A 17198-nucleotide genomic window follows, 5' to 3' on the forward strand; every position below is an offset into this window, starting at 1 on the left:
AGACGATTTGACGTGTGGACGTGGAATCGCTCTCGACAGCCACCTTGTTTATGCATCGTTGTCTCACTTGTTAAATTCATCTTCATATGTGACTTCTGCAACATAACAAATTGGTGGAGGTACTGGGTGCGCACGAGAAGCAACAACGGAGTTCCGCAGTGGTTGTCACCTCGTACGAGACAACATGAAGGATGAAAGAGGATACGACGTGGCGCGGCCCACGTCAACGCCTACAACAGCGACGGTTGTGATGGCTCAGCTGCGGGACCCAGGAACGTTCTGCGGCACTGACCGCTTCGACGTAGAAGGCTGGATCGCCACGTATGAGCGTGTAGGTGCCCACAACAAATCGTATCCGACGATTATGTTGGATAACTTGGTCTTCTACCTACAAAGCACGGCAAAAGTGAGGCATGACACCACGATGAAGAGCTTAAAGACTGGGACACATGCAAACAAAAGCCGAGGGACTTGTTCAGCCGTCCCGCCGGGCGCAAGAGCACCGCTAAGGAAGAGCTAGTGACCACCCCCGGACGTCCACAGAATCGTATACGTCTCTTACATCCAGTACGTACTGGCTCTGTGCCGTAAGGCCGACAGGGATATGGCTGAGTCAGAGAATGTTGGGCATGTACAGAAAGGGATCGCTGACTATGCTGCAAAAGTTGTGAAGCAGTACAGGACATCAGAAAAGGGTGTGAACGCTTTGAGTAGGCCAAGAGCCGCCGCACTGGAACGCAGTTCGCACGTCTGCTGAACACAGCTACGACATCCTCTTGTGATGACACGCTAGGAGTTCAGCGACCATCATCATCAGATGACCAGATGCGGATAGCGCGGCGAGAACTTGAAGCCGTTGCAGCATTTTTTTTTTTTTTTGCGCCCCAGTGAGCCGAATAACGTGCCTACAGTACCATTTGTGCAGGCAATAGTCCGTGAAGAACTCGATAACCTTGGAGTTCATTTTATATGTGCCGTTGCTGCTGCACAGCTGTCTCACGCTCCAGGTCCATCGACTGGTCCGCGGTATCCTGCACGCTACCAAAATCCAGCCGAGCGGCGAATCGCGGACAATCGACCAATCTGTTTTGCCTGCCGGCGTATTGGTCACGTTGCTGGCCATTCTAACAACCGTACTGCATCCTTCCATATGGGACCGCCATTCACCAGTTATTGTAGCCCCGAACAGAGCGACTGTCGTTACCAGCCTCCATTGGCACCGCAACAGTCAAACAATGACGCTCGTTCTCCTTGGAACAGTCCCTCGTCGTCATTCAGACGTCACCAGTCCATTTCGCCCCCTTATGGTCGGCGATCGTCCCTATCAACGCAAGCTCGTCGCCCACCGTCCCCGATGCAGCCCGGTGCCAGTCTCTGCAAAATTAAGCGCTGCAGCTCCCGTAGGTGACGCTGCATTGACGACTCGACCGCAAAACCCTCTGATCACTTTGCCGACCAAACAAAACGTGGTTTTAGTCGATGGCATCAGTGGCTCAGCACTCATTGACATTGGCGTGCACGTATCCGTGATGAGTGCGCATTTGCACCGACGCCTGAACAAAGTTCTCACACCCGCTGCCTTACGCACCCTCCGTGTGTCCAACGGAGTAGCACCTATCGTGTTTGGTATGTGCACCTCTCGCATTGACACCGGGGGGCGCTTAACGACTGTGTTGTTTGCCGTTTTGTAAATATGCCCTTACGACGTCATGCCCGGCTTAGACTTTTTATCATCCGATTCAGTCCTCTTTGATTGCGCGTCCAGTGTAATTCAGCTTGAACTACCCCATAGCTACTATAGTCTACCAGTCATAGAACCACGGTTATGCACTCCCGGAGACATCCGTCCGTCGCCTCAAGCTACGACGTAGGTCACTCGATTGGCGTTCACATCTGTCCCTGATGGTGTCAATGTACTATGTCCCACCGCGGACATACTGCTTGAAAGAAATCTGGCCGTTCCCCATACCTTGCTCACTGTTACAGGCAATCAGACTTCGCTCCTTCTCCTTAACTTTAACTGCTCGACTCAATTTCTTCGCGGAGGCATGTCTTTGGGCGATATCTCGCCTGTGAGCAATTGCGAGATATTGGCTCTTGACATTGAAATTCGGTCACCCTCTACAGTAACCTCCGATTCACCGACTCTCACAGACAAATTTAGCAAGATGATTGCACCTGATCTTCCGGCACAAGCTGCTGACCACCGCTGTCTCTTGGAAACTTACTGCGACATTTTTGACCTCGATGGCCGCCCTTCAGCCCAGCCATCAGTGGTCACCCATCGTATTTACATCGGAGACCTCAATCCGATGCGCCGCCGGCCATAGCGTGTTTCACATGCTGAACAAAGAGGGATACAACGAGAAATCTATAAGATGTTGAGTAAAGGCGTTATCGATCCATCCTGAATGAATGAATGTTTGATGTTTTATGGCGCAAGGGCCAAGTATGGCCAAAGAGCGCCATGTCCGTGGTAATGACTTCGCAGTGTAATCATGAGTTCGATGAAGTTGGTGTGACGTGGCTGTAGAGGGGCCTTAAAAATGGTCGCGCTAAAGTGCGCAAAATCTGTATAAGATTATGGCGATGACTTATGACGTGTACTATGAACATTAAGATGTATTTAAATAGGATGATACGACGCGTAAAATATATAAGGTTATAAGATATGCTAGAGCACTACTGCCTCCTTAGAGCCCTTGAGAAACAAGGGCCTGGAGGCATGTGCTATGCAAAACTGTTATCGCAGCGGCATCCTCTGGAGCGAGGATGCTATACGAATTTGATGGGCAGATAACGTGTAGTACGACATCATTTAAGAAGCTGAGGACTGCCTTGGTGTCAAAAAGCGGTTCCTTACCAAGAAACATAGCCGGGTGTAGAGGGATGTAATGTTGGTAAGGAAGCGGAAAATGTTTCTTTCTCTCCGTTTCGGCTTCCTGACACTTCAGAAGCGCGTGGAGGACGGTAAGCCTCTCACCGCATCTACCACAGATTGGAGGTGTGTCCTGTTCCGAGGCGACAGAATAGGACATCTGTTCGCCGAGATTTTGTTGGGGAGGGCCAGAAACCTAACTGTTGCTTTATAACGTGCAGTTTATTATTTATTTCTGCGTCCAACATGCGTTGCCAGTGGTTTCGCAGTTTCTTTCGTATGTAAGGTTTGAGATCTGTGAGAGGTACCACAGCAGTATTATTAACAGCAGGGAGTGCAACTGACGTAGCCATCTGGTCTGCCAAAACGTTACCTTCGATTCCCCTGTGGCCGGGTACCCAGCATATGATGATTTGCTGGTTAGATAGATAAGCTTTGCACAGGTCGGAATAGACCTCAGTAAGTACAGGATTTTTATGTTTGTAGGGTGACATTAAGGCCTACACCGCACTTAGGGAATCTGTATATACAACGGCCTTTTGGAGTTTTAATTTCTTTATATGCTTTACAGCCGACCATATAGCGTAGGGCTCTGCCGTAAAGATACTTGTTTCTGGATGTAGTACATCGGATTCGGAAAAAGAAGGGCCGACGGCTGCATAGGATACTCCGGCATGTGACTTGGAAGCGTCAGTGTAGAACTCTGCATGAGTGCTTGTACTGAAGTTCTAGGAAATGCATTCGAATTTCTACCTCTGGAGCATGCTTTGAAACTTTTAGAAAGGATACGTCACATTCTGTGACCTGCCAGTCCCAAGGAGGTAATAGCTTGGTTGGGCGCATTAAGCGGTGCTCCAGGAGTGGAACATGCATGTCATCGCTAAGCTCCTTCACACCCAGCGTGAAAGGCTGTCTTATAGACGGACGGTTGCGGAAAAGTGTAGCACACGTCATATCAGTAACGGTATTAAAACATGGATGTTCAGGATTAGAGTGCACTTTAGGGAAATATGCAAAGCTGATGTATGATCTCTGCAAGTGGAGCGGCCACTCATTCGATTCGGCATATAAGCTTTCAATCGGGCTTGTTCTGAAAGCGCCAGTTGCTAAGCGGATGCCCAGATGGTGGACAGGATCCAGCATTCTTAGCGCGCTCGGGCCGGCCGAGTTATACACTATGGCACCATAATCCAATCGTGACCGAATTAGGCTCTTGTAGAGGTTCATTAGACACTTTCTGTCACTACCCCACGTAGTCTTAGATAGAAGTTTCATTAGGTTCATTGTTTTTAGACATTTCTCTTTCAGATATTTAAGGTGTGGAATGAAAGTGAGTCTATCGTCAAGTATAATACCTAGAAATTTGTGCTCTTTGTTTACAGGTATTTGCTGTCCACACAGTTCTAAACAAGGATCCGGAGTCAGGCCTCTCTTTCGTGTAAAAAGAACACCAGAACTTTTGTTAGGATTGATTTGAAATCCATTTTTCTCTGCCCATTTTGATACTTTGTTCAAGCCATGCTGTACCTGTCTCTCGCACACTGCGATGTTACAGGACTTAAAAGCTATTTGAATGTCGTCCACATAGACAGAATAGAAAATGGCCGGCGGTAATGAAGCACGAAGCGTGTTCATCTTCACGATAAAGAGCGTGCAGCTAAGCACGCCTCCCTGAGGTACACCGGTTTCCTGTGTAAAAGGACGTGACAGTACATTACCGACTTTTACTCTGAAGATACGATTCGACAAATAGCTTTCTATTAGGTTTAGCATATTGCCATAAATGCCATTTCTGACAAGTCTCTCAAGATTCCGTAGCGCCACATTGTGTCGTATGCCTTCTCCATGTCGAGGAATACGGATAGGAAAAACTGTTTGTGTACAAATGCATCACGGATGTTTCCTTCAATACGTACAAGATGATCAGTTGTGGAGCGCCCCTCTCTGAAGCCACACTGATAGGGATCAAGCAATTTCTTCTGTTCAAGGAAATGAATGAGACGCCGATTAATCATTTTTTCAAATAACGTACAGAGGCAACTTGTGAGGGCTATCGGGCGGTAACTTCCCACTGAGGAAGGGTCTTTGCCTTGTTTCAAAACCGGGACCACAATGGCTTCCTTCCATGCGCTTGGAAGGTACCCTGCAGCCCAGATGGTGTTGAAAAGTGTGAGTAGTGAAACTTGCGTATCATTGTGTAAGTTTTTGAGCATTTCATACATGATTTTATCAGACCCTGGTGCGGAGCTCTTGCATGCGCTCAATGCAGCTCTCAATTCGGCAATACTAAAAGGACGATTGTAAGGCTCATTCTCTCGACTTTTTTTGTGAGTGGCTTACGTTCTTCTATTTGTTTATATTTAAGAAAAGATTGTGAATAATTGGTTGAACTTGACGCCCTCTCAAAGTGCTCCCCAAGTGAGTCTGCCTGATCTTGCAGTGCATCGCCCTGTGTGTTTACCAAAGGAAGTGAATATGCTTGTCGCCCTGTCATCCTATTAACTCTGTTCCAGGCTTTGGCCTCATCCGTAAACCAGTTGATACTCGATAGAAACTTCTGCCAACTTTCTCTTCTGGCGTGTCGGCGGGTTCGCCTGCCTTGGGATTTTACTTTTTTGAACTTGATAAGATTCTCCGCAGTGGGAGACGCGCGTAGCCACCCCCACGCTTCGTTCTGTTTCTTACGGGCGCTCCTGCATTCGTCGTTCCACCACGGGACGCGCCGTTTGCGTGCCAAGCCACTTACTTCAGATATGCATTTAGATGCGGCATCTATAATGAATGCTGTAAAGTACTCCACATCAGCATTGATTTCTAAAGAACACATATCAGCCAACGAGATATTAGTAAGAGTTCGGAATTTCTCCCAGTCGGCTGTATGTATCTTCCACCTAGGAGCTTGTGGAGGAAATTCATTTTCTTTAGATGTTCTTAGCAGTACGGGGAAGTGATCGCTCCCGTAAGGATTGCTCGTAACTTCCCATTCGAGTTCGGGTAGTATAGACGCGAAAACTATACTAAGATCTATTCACGAAAAGGTTCTGTTTGCAAGAGAGTAATATGTGGGTTCTTTCTTATTGAGAAGGCACGCTCCAGAAGAAATAAGGAATTATTCAACGAGATGACCTCGCGCATCGATACGAGAGTCTCCCCACAAGCTGCTGTGTGCATTGAAATCGCCAAGAAAAAGATAAGGTTCTGGCAATTGATCTATCAAGGACTGACATTCATGTTTGTTTAGTTGGTAATGCGGGGATATGTAAATCGAACAAATAGTGATGAGTTTGTTTAGCAGGACAACTCGAACCGCTACTGCTTCGAGGGCCGTTCGTAGCTGTAAACATTGACACGCTATGCTTTTTTGAATTACAATAGCAACACCGCCCGATGATGCGAGAGCATCATCGCGATCTTTGCGAAAAGTAACGTGGTGTCGAAGAAAATTTGTGTGTTATGGTTTCAAGTGTGTTTCCTGTAAACACAGCGCTTTTGGATTGTGTTGGTGGATGAGCTCTTGTACATCATCAAGGTTTCTAAAGAGACCTCTGACGTTCCATTGAATAATTTGTGTATTCATATTGGAAGTAAATATGTGCTGTGTGTACGGAAACGGAAGTGATGCATTAGATTACAGAGCTCTTTCGAGGCCCTGTAACCGGGGTTTTGGCTTTCTGGAGCGTTCGAGGGAGCCTCGCCGCTCCTTCGGCGCTTGGTGCGCCGTGGGGATAGGTGTTGTGTCCGTTCCCTTTTGTGAGGCGCCGGACACGCGCTCTTGCGAGCTAGAAGTTTTTCGGGAGAGTCTCATCTCGGAAGGCAAGACCCCTGCGCCCACCAACCCGGAGGTCGATGGGGCTCCCTGTGGAATTTGGCTGCGCCGGCTGTTGCCAGCGCTGGGAGGGGCCGGGGAGGTCGAGGCAGCCTCGGCTGCGCCTACCTTCGTGGCCGCTATCGGTTCTGCGAGATCGCTGCGCGAAGCGCAGGTTGCCGCAGATAACTCTTGTGGGGCCGGCAACCCAAAGGTAGCCTGGCCTGTTTGCTTGTTGGATGGCGTAGGCTTACCTACTTGCACCCTGGGGGCAGGATCCAAAGGTGCCTGCTCGCTGGACGCGGGCTGGGCTCTTGGCAATGGCCGCTGCGACGCTACCCCTGACGCGCCGCATGAGCATAAGGTGTGCTGTGGAAAGGTGAGCACCGTTTACGGGCTTCCTTAAACGAAATATTTTCCTTGACTTTAAGGGTGATTATATCTTTTTCTTTCTTCCAGTTCGGACAGGAGCGTGAGTAAGCTGGATGGTCACCACTGCAGTTCACATAGTGAGGTGTGCCACTGCAGTTGTCGGAGGGGTGGCCCTGCACTCCACACTTTGCACAAGTTATTTGACCACGGCAGCTCTGCGAGCCGTGGCCAAACCTTTGGCATTGGAAACAACGTCTAGGGTTTGGAATATATGGTCGGACAGTTAGCCTAATGTATCCCGTTTCAATGGTTTCCGGCAGAACGCTAGTTGCAAATGTTAAGACGACGTGTTTCGTCGGAATTTCTTTGTTGTCTCTTCTAAGGGTAATACGTTTTACATCGGTCACATTTTGATCTTTCCACCCTTCCAGGAGTTCAGCTTCTGTCAAATCCTGAAGGTCTGCCTCTGACACGACTCCGCGTGAGCTGTTCATTGATCGGTGTGGTGTAACAGAAACTGGCATGTTGCCAAAGGTCACCAGGCTGCCTAGCTTTTCGTATTGATTTTTCTGTGGGATCTCAAGAAGAAGATCTCCGCTTGCCATTTTCGTCACCTTATAACCTGACCCTAAGGCTTCGGTCAAAGATTATGAAACTATGAATGGTGAAATGAGTCTGGCCTGTTTTGCAGCGTTCTCACTATGTACAACATGGTATTTCGGGTAGTTCTCTTTGGTGCGGGTCATATATGTACTTAAGTCATCGGTGCGTCCCCTCTTCTGAGGGTGACGATCAAGTATGCGCGGAAATGCGGGTGTTCCCATAGTATGTTAGTTCGTTTTCGGCAGCAATGGCGGCCACCCGCCATGGAGCCCAACAGGGGGACGCTGTAGCACTTAACGTGTAAGGCTGCAGACGCCAGCCGTGCATTTCTGCTATAACCTAATATAACATACCCAAGGGAGAGCACATACACAAGGTTAACCCTAGCCGCCTAGAAAAATTAGGAAGTGACGGAAGAGAAGAGACGATAGGACAGTAAAAGAAAGAAGATAGGAAAGAAAAAGATTGAAGAGGGGGACAGGAAAAGGCGACTGCCGATTTCCCCCGGGTGGGTCAGTCCGGGGGTGCCGTCTATGTGAAGCAGAGGCAAAAGAGGTGTGTTGCCTCCGCCGGGGGGCCTTAAAGGTCCAAACACCCGGCATCGGCTCAACCTCCAGGATCCCCCTTTCCCCAGACACGGCTAAGCCGCGCACGGCTACACGCGGGAGGATCCAACCCTCGTGTGCTCGGGTCCGTGGCGTCGCAACACACCAAACGCCTGCTTGCGCAGACGCCCCTGTGGGCGTCTGTGGGCGTTCCTGTTGTCCTTGTCAAGAAGGACGGCAGGTGGTGCTTTCGTGTGGTTACAGACACCTCAACAAAATCACACGCAGGTATGTCTACCTCTTGCCGCGTATTGATGACGCGTTAAACTGCTTACATAGAGCCAAGTACTTTTCATCGATAAACCTTCGATGAGGCTATAATAGAGAGACAGCGCTCCGTCCACAACAGACACCTCCCGCCACGAGTGCGGTAGCTTGATTGATAGCCATTGCAACGAAGTTGCAGCCAGGATACTGCGAATACTAGGGGTTGCTATGGCGTTTTAACTGGGGCGCAAGGATTACAACGAGACATACTACGCCATGGTATCATTAGACTTCATCATTGGCAGTGAGATTGCTACTCCGAGTGCCTGCTGATATATAAGTCCGTAAGGCTTCGTGATGCACGGGTGGTATGGGGATATGATCATGAGGGCACAATAATCATCATAGTAATAATCAAAACGTATAAAACATATCATCATCAATTACATACCTAAAATAGGAAAGATTGCTAATCGCCTTTACGCTCCTAATCATCTCCAAAGAGTAGATGCGCCGCCAATCTTCTGTTTTTTATAATGCCACTCGATTCCTGGTCTACATTGTTTGTGCTCGTCATAATTATTATGAACAAGAATACGTGGGCACGCGACAGCTCTTCATCTTCCACCGAACGACCGGCTGGACGAAGCACAACAAACTCGTGGAGCAAGCGAGCATCGACGACACGACCAGCTCGGTGGGAACACTCATAGACGCCGGAGAACGTTCGCCCCGAAATCTCGCTAAAAGGTAAGCCAGTCGACCTTATTTGAAGGACATCGCGTCCGTGAGCATGGTCCATTGGCTATAACAGCCGTAGTGGCGAAAGAAAAGAGTTAGGTAACCGCAATTAATACAATTCATGTAGGCGGTGTAGGACGGGCATCATGAACATTAGTGTCTGGACGGAACTTTCACCTTCCCAAGCGCTGTCTCTACCGTGCCAGCATATGTTGCGCTGGCCTGTGTGTAAATATATATTATACGCATGTGTGAGGTATCCTTCCCGCTTTGTTGTTTCTTTCTTTCCACCCACCGTCATTTCTTTCTTCATCGATTTCTTTACCTTCCCACTCTCATTCATATAGATAGTCTAGACTCTTGCAATGCTTCTGATAATATCGCGTAAGCGTTGAACGCAAGGCGTGTCAGCAGCGTTACCCGCCGTGCTTGCTCAGTGGCTATGGTGTTGGGCTGCTGAGCACGAGGTCACGGGATCGAATCCCGGCCACGGTGGCCGCATTTTCGATGGGGGCGAAATACGAAAACACCCGTGTGCTTAGATTTAGGTGCACGTTAAAGAACCCCAGGTGGTCAAAATTTCCGGAGTCCTGCACTACGGCGTGCCTGATAATCAGAAAGTGGTTTTGGCACGTAAAACCCCAAATATTATTATTGTCAGCAGCGTTGTAGCGGCGAGGAATGGCGGAATCGGTGACAGTGTGTGTCCACGCGCAGGGCTGTTATATCGTGCATATTACTCAGTACGACAGGAATGGAGACATTACTCATCCTCTGCGTTTATTCCATCCTCTTTTTCCTCTCCCTTGGGCGGCTCCAAGTGCGCGCCAACTCATGGCGCTGCGGTAGGCAGCGACGTCTTATATCACCATATCCCCTCGTGAAAAAAAAAAAAAAATACAGTCCGTTACTTCCTGATGTAGTCGCGCAGCTTCTTTGGTGTCTTCTTGTTGCGGGCGCTTCTACTCACGCACTCTTCGCATCTTGGCAAATTACCTCAAGCTTGTTGCGTGCGCCCTGCAGCAGGTGGTTCAGGATTCAGGGGTGCATTATCTGCGCTTTATGTGCCAGGTTGTGACGGATGGCTTACAGCCGCACTAGTTGAGTGATCGGATGCCGGTGACCAGTTCATGGCAGCAGTGGTACCTAATTTCATCCTGCTGATAGATTCAGGGTCAACGGCCGCTAATTTGGAAGCATTCCATACCCGCCCATCTTTCAAGAGGTAAGAGGCGGGTCCGCGCTTTCCAATAATTTTCTTGGGCGCAGAAAACTGTGAAGACAACTTCCCATGAACTGCTGGTAATTTAACCCGCACGTAGTCACCAACGGTGAAGTTGGGTTCCTTGGCACCGCGTTTTTGATCGGTGTAGCGCTTCGACGTCATTTGCTTGTTCTTGATGCGCTCTCTCAACTGCTGTAGTGCCTTTGAAGGGTCATTGATGAAACATTTGTCAGGGAATCCCACAATGTCAAGTCTGGTGCGAGGTTGGCGTCCATGAAGAAGAATAGTGGGTGCAACACCAGTAGTCGCATGAGGCGTACAGCGATATGTTTGTAGGTAATCAAGCATCGCTGTTCTTATCTCACGACGTTCTAACAGGGCTAATTAAATATAGGACTTTAATACCCTGTTAAATCTTTCCACTAAACCATTAGCTTGCGGGTAATACACGGAAGAGTTGTAATGGGTGAATCCGCGCTCTGTGAGAAAATCTCCAAAATTTGCTGAAGAAAATTGTGGCCCATGATCGGATACGATACCACGTGGATATCCTTCTCTTGCGAAAAGTTCAAGTAGGAATTTGGTCACCGTAGACGTAGTCGCATAGCGTGCGAAAGTCACCTCTGGCCACTTGCTGCAATAATCAATAAGCGTAATGGCAAATCGACAGTCCGCTGGAGCTTGCGTGAAAGGTCCCACAATGTCGACAGCAACTTTGTCCCAGGCTTTCTCGGGAAGAGTGACGGGTTGCATTGGGGCTGCAGATGTACGTGCTGATTTGTCACATTACTGGCAGGTTACACATGTGCATACAAGTTCTTCAATGTTATTATCCATGCACGGCCACCAATATGACTCCTTAAGACGAGCTTTGGTACGACTAATTCCTGGGTGTGACTCATGAGCCAGATCCATAAGACGGCGGGTCAAAGCTGAAGGCACGACAATCCTGTCACCCCGGCAAAGAATGTTTCTAACAACAGAGAGTTCAGATCGCACGTGAAAGTAAGGTAGCACCTCTTTTGACAAGGATTTCTTGTCAGGCCAAGAAGTAGTGTTAAACTGCTTAACTTGAGAGATAGTCTGATCGGCGGCACTTGCTTCTTGAAGCTCTTGCATGGTAACTACTGGGGACAAGAGACATATAAATTCTTCTTCGGGTGCATCATGGACGAAACTCTGCACGGGCAGCCGGGAGAGTGCGTCAGCCACGACGTTTTCGCTACCCTTCCTGTATTCCATGATGTAGTTGCAGCACAGCAACCGTGATGACCAGCGCGCAATCCTTAAGGGACGGTGACCTGTGCCTTTCGTTGAGAGGAGCATAACCAAAGCAGCGTGGTCTGTCCGCAAGATGAAAGGTCGGCCCCACAGGTAAACGTGCCAGTGCTCGCAGGCCCAGACGCAGGCAAGGGCCTCACGTTCACCGACAGAGTACTTCCATTCATGCGGTTGAAGAGTGCGTGAGGCGAACGCGACAGTTTGCAGTCATGTTCCGTTATCCTGCTGCAGTACAGCACCTAATCCATATCCTGAGGCATCAGTTGTAACGTACACAGGTAACTGAGGATCAAAAAGGTGAACTTCGTAAGATGTTAACGTTTTCAGCTGCTCCAAGCCGGTTTGGGCTGCCGCAGTCCAAGCGAAAGGCGCGTTTCTTCGAAGCAAAACACGCATTGGTTCCACAACACCAGAAAAATGCGAGATGAACTTGGAAGAGAAGCCTGCGAGTCCCAGCAGCGAGCGAAGTTCATTAATATTTGTAGGTGATGGTGCCTTGGTTATTGCCTCGATAGATGACATCAGTGGGAATAACCCTTTGGCACTGACAACACGGCCTAGGAAAGTCAACTCTGTGACGTCAAAAACACATTTATAATTGAGCCTGAGGCCAGCGTCAGAGAGCCGTTTCAAAACAGTGCGCAACTTGACCAAGTGATCCTCTCTGAAGCGTCCGCACACGATTATGTCGTCAATGTAAAACAAGACGCATTTGCATCTTTGGAGGATCATATGCATCATCTTCTGAAACGCTGACGGTGCCGATGCCAGTCCGAAGCACACCCTCTTAAAGCGAAATAGTCCGTCGTGGGTTATAAACGTCGTAAGGTCACGACTCTCTGGACTTAGTGGTAACTGATGGTGTGCAGAAGCTAAATCTAGCTTGGAGAATCACTGTGCACCAGCCAAGCTGTTCAAAAGTTCCTCAGTTTGTGGCAGGGGAAAACTGTCCACTACTATAGCTTTTTTTGGCTCTCGTAGGTCTACGCACATGCGAATCGAGCCATCCTTTTTTCTGGCTACGACAACTGGCGAGACCCACTCTGAAGAATCGACGCGCTCAATGATGTCCTGAGCTTCTAATCTTTGTACTTCTGCCGAGACTTGCTCATGAATGACGAGTGGTAGTCGTCTCAGTTTGCTGGCCACTGGTTGAACAGATGCGCGAACTCTGACCTTATGAGTGATACCTTTGACAGTTCCTAGCTGCTCTTCAAACAAGTGCTCGAACTCGGAACGTAATTCAGGAGGGAGCACAGGAGTTTCTTGCGTCATTAGCTGACACCTGAGAGGTGACCCTTGAATCTTCATACCCAGAGCCGCGATACCATCTAAACCAAGAATTGTTGTTCCTCCCGACACAACGTACAGAAGGACAGAAGTGCATCGGCCATGAAATGAAACTTGAGCAATGAAACATCATTTTATAGGAATTGCTGACTTAGAATAATCGAGGATCTGTACGGATGTCCAGCTTCGTCGCCAATTACGTTATATCGTGCATATTACTCAGTACGACAGGAATGGAGACATTACTCATCCTCTGCGTTTATTCCATCCTCTTTTTCCTCTCCCTTGGGCGGCTCCAAGCGCGCGCCTTCTCATGGCGCTGCGGTAGGCAGCGACGCCTTATATAACAAGGGCGATTTCCAGTTCGAATTCCATGTGCTGCGCCATTTTCTTGAAAAATGTACGCCAGCACTACAAGGACGCTGACACGCCATGCGGTTGACGCTCGTGCTATGTAATTTTAAGAAGAATGGAAGGGTGTACATGCTATCTGCTTCTAAGCGCGCTCTTCGCGTTTAATATCGATAACTGCCGACAATTAGCCATTGTAGCGCCAGGCAACGTTCATGCGTCACACTTGTCGCTAGACATTATGAAACTGAGAGGCACATTTTGTATATCAGTCTACAAAAACTGCAGGGTCATTAGTCCATAGACTGTCTGTAGATTAATTTCAAGAATAGAGCATAGAAAGTTTATCAACTTTGCAGACACTTGTCTGTGAACTTTACATAGATTCTGTTAAAATATCTATAAGGGAAGGAATACGTTTTTACACCTAAATGGCATGTAGCAAAGGAATAAGTTGTCCTGTTTCAGAGTAGCTGGAACGCCGTGCAGCCCACTCAACCCGTAAAGGGGAACACATTGGCTTTCTCATGGTGTGGTTTCTGATGTGCTTATGAACGTAGAGCTGAACACCATGATTACTACCCGATATTTGGCTCACCTCGCGTGCTGTACTTTCTTAACATGGAAGTCCATGAGAGAACAGAAATTTCTGTCGTTTCGAATAATTTTTTAAAGGATACCAGCAACACCAATTGAGAAGTAAAAGAAATAACGGCTCTGTATAAGAACGATAGCGAGAATACGAAGAAATAGGTTTGGTAAGTGAATCACCTGTACGAGCAACTTTGCAATAAAAACACGAAGGTCATTTCTGACATAATAAATAAGAATCGTCGCTCCGCATACCCAAGAAAACATTTTTAGGAAATTGCCACTCAAGGAAACGATTCAGTACAATTTTTGTTCGTAACTTATTGTGCACCAGGATAACTTTAGGAAACGGCAACATTAGGTGCCTACGTAGTCGAAATACACGTCCAGCGGCAGAAGATGCTTTACACTGAAGCCCCACAAGAGTCAAGGGAAGCTATACTACTGAAACCTTTCATTTGTCGCTACTGCTAGTAATGGGAAAGAAAGAAAAGAAGAAATGGAAGCACGAAGGCATTCTCATTATTCAACGCGGCATCATTTTACTTATATAGACTGTGTGCACACAATGCTGAACTTTACATACCTTATTCGACAGAAATTTGGACCTCACGGCCTAACGCCATTGGCTGAGAACCCTTATAGAGCGCAACTCCTAGGCGCCCGTTCCCGAGTTGAACGTCGGCGTGCTTCGGCGTCGTCCCTCGGTGTAACCGAGCGAACGTGCACAGCGAAAGATGAACGCGAACGTGGAGCGCAGCGGGAGATGAAAGAAGAGAGCGCTAGAAGGAAAGGGGAGGAGGAAGCTCCAGCGAATACATGAGGCGGAAAATTGATGCGGAGAGTATACTGAAAGGGTGAATAGGAAAGCAAAGTGCCGCAAGAGGCTACGAGATGGCACCATATTATTTGTAATCTGATTGTATGTGCGACGCGAATTGCGTAAAACTTTCTGGAAGCCACGAAATTACAGTGGAACACTCGATGAGCCATGTATAGCAACCGACGCGCTTGACCCACAGATCAGATTTTCAACGATCACCGACTCTGCTCGCCGGTATCATAGTGCTTGAGTGTAACTCGTTTTGCAACACTTCGCTCCGTTTGCAAGGTGCCGCATGAGAAATTCTCCGCGCCCGTATTATATCGCGAAGTAAAAACGTGCATGCAGCTGCGCTCGAATTTCGTATTACGGAGTATCTAATCGGTTGTGAATTTTTCACTCCTCCTATTCTGCCTGCAGCCTATAATTATCCGGCCCATGAATGTGCTTCGGGTAAGGGATACAGTTGCTTTCGTGAAGAAATGTGACATAAATAACTTTACTATAGATCAAGTGTGAACATCCGCTGACTCACTATATATTGCACAAATTTAGTATTTGAATTTAATATGAATATATTCATTTATATGTTACAGCTCTAAATTCCACCAGCTTTATTCTTTTCCATTGGGGTGTACACCACTGTGGCATGCAATCAAGTAACGCCCAGGAATTTACCAACAGTTAGTCATAATATGCGTCTGGAAGGGCTAGCCGGGATCCTTCAGTCAGGAACGATTGGCGCCGGCTGGGCCTTTTCAGGTGACCATGGAGTCGCAGAATGACAGTCTGGAGTCGTGCCAGTCCAGTAGGGAGCCGTGCCCAGACTGCGGTTCTCCGACCAGAGCCTCGGAGCTGTCAGCGCACCGACGCGAGCTCTGCTCCAAGCGGAAGGTTCGCTGCAGCCGCCACTGCGGCTTAAGCCTGAGCGCCGACCGCCTGCGTGACCACGACTGCGTGCAAGATTTGCGCAGCTTCATCGAATATCTGGAGCGCATGCGGGACGAACTGCGCCACCGGCTTGACTATTTGCAGCAGCACGTGCATCGCGTGCAACGGCCGGCGAAACGACTCCCAGCCGGGATGTAGACGCGCACTGCGCCCCCGTATACAACGCGAACCGGGACACAATACAGTTGCCCTGTGATCGATAAAGTTATGTGCATAAGCAGCTTCTGTGAGCCTCCTCTTTTACTAGAAGATGTCCTAAGCACGTGTTACATTCATCGCGCCCTCAGACGATGACGACATTTGCTCTTTTAGACGCATGCACGCACGTACACGCACACACACACACACACACGCACGCACACACACGCACGCACACACACGCACGCACACACACGCACGTACGTATGTACATATATATAGGGAAATAAATACAGGGGTACTTATGGTACTAGTAGGAAAATACCAACCTTTCAATAATTTAAATTTAGCAAGCAATCTACAACCTTTATCAAAATAAAATTGGACAAATAGAAGTATCAATGATGGATTATTTCTAGAATATATACAAATACGTGATGTAACATGAATTTATGAGCACGTGGAAGAGGTGCCAGAACACAAGGCTAGAGCGACGATCCTCCTGCTATTCACTGCGATAGCGCAGTGAAAGAATATGACGCAACAGTACAGCATAGTATCAGAAGATGTTCCTATGCAAGGAATAGATAAAAATTACAAGTAAATTAGAGGCATGCCCCAAATGCACAGCAACTGGAGCGTGCTGTGTAAATAACGGAGAGGCTTAAGCGTTTACTGCATGGAAACTATGTGGAATGAAAGTGGGTCACTAAAAGAAGGAACAGGAACTTCGTGACAGAGCTATCTACAAAAGAACATTCACTTCAAAAGTATAAATACATGAATTTTTTTAGGGGTCGGTTGGGCCGGTCCAACTTTTATAAGAGAGAGAGAGAGAGAGAGACAAAGGAGAGGAAAGACAGGGAGGTTAGCCAGTGTAAGTCCCGGCTGGCTACCCTGTGCTGCCAACTTTTATAAGGTCCACATTGAAGTCAGCGAACGGTGTTAGGCTGCAGCTTCCATTTATGACGCATTGGCAATAACATAGAATGCCGCTGGCTAGGACTGTTATTACGAGACAATGATGATGATGACGTTAGGAAATAGTAGAAGTATACTGTGCGAGATATATGGGGCAAGGATCAAATCGCAGAAAGCAAGGAGAACGGTAATTGTAACTACAAAGGTAATTTATTATGAAGGATATAGAAGTCCTTGACTATCATGCGCTATCCAAGCGATTATGCGGTATGTGTGCTCTAGCAGACACCTTGCACAAGGTCGAGCTATAGATGGTGATGTTTCACGATGTAAGAGTATGTGTACTAACATGGAATGATACGCCACGTTATAAAATATGGAAGAAAATGAAAATAATATGCATATGGAAAAATTAT

Source organism: Dermacentor andersoni, chromosome 5, assembly GCF_023375885.2.
Source record: "Dermacentor andersoni chromosome 5, qqDerAnde1_hic_scaffold, whole genome shotgun sequence".
NCBI classification, from domain to species: domain Eukaryota; kingdom Metazoa; phylum Arthropoda; class Arachnida; order Ixodida; family Ixodidae; genus Dermacentor; species Dermacentor andersoni.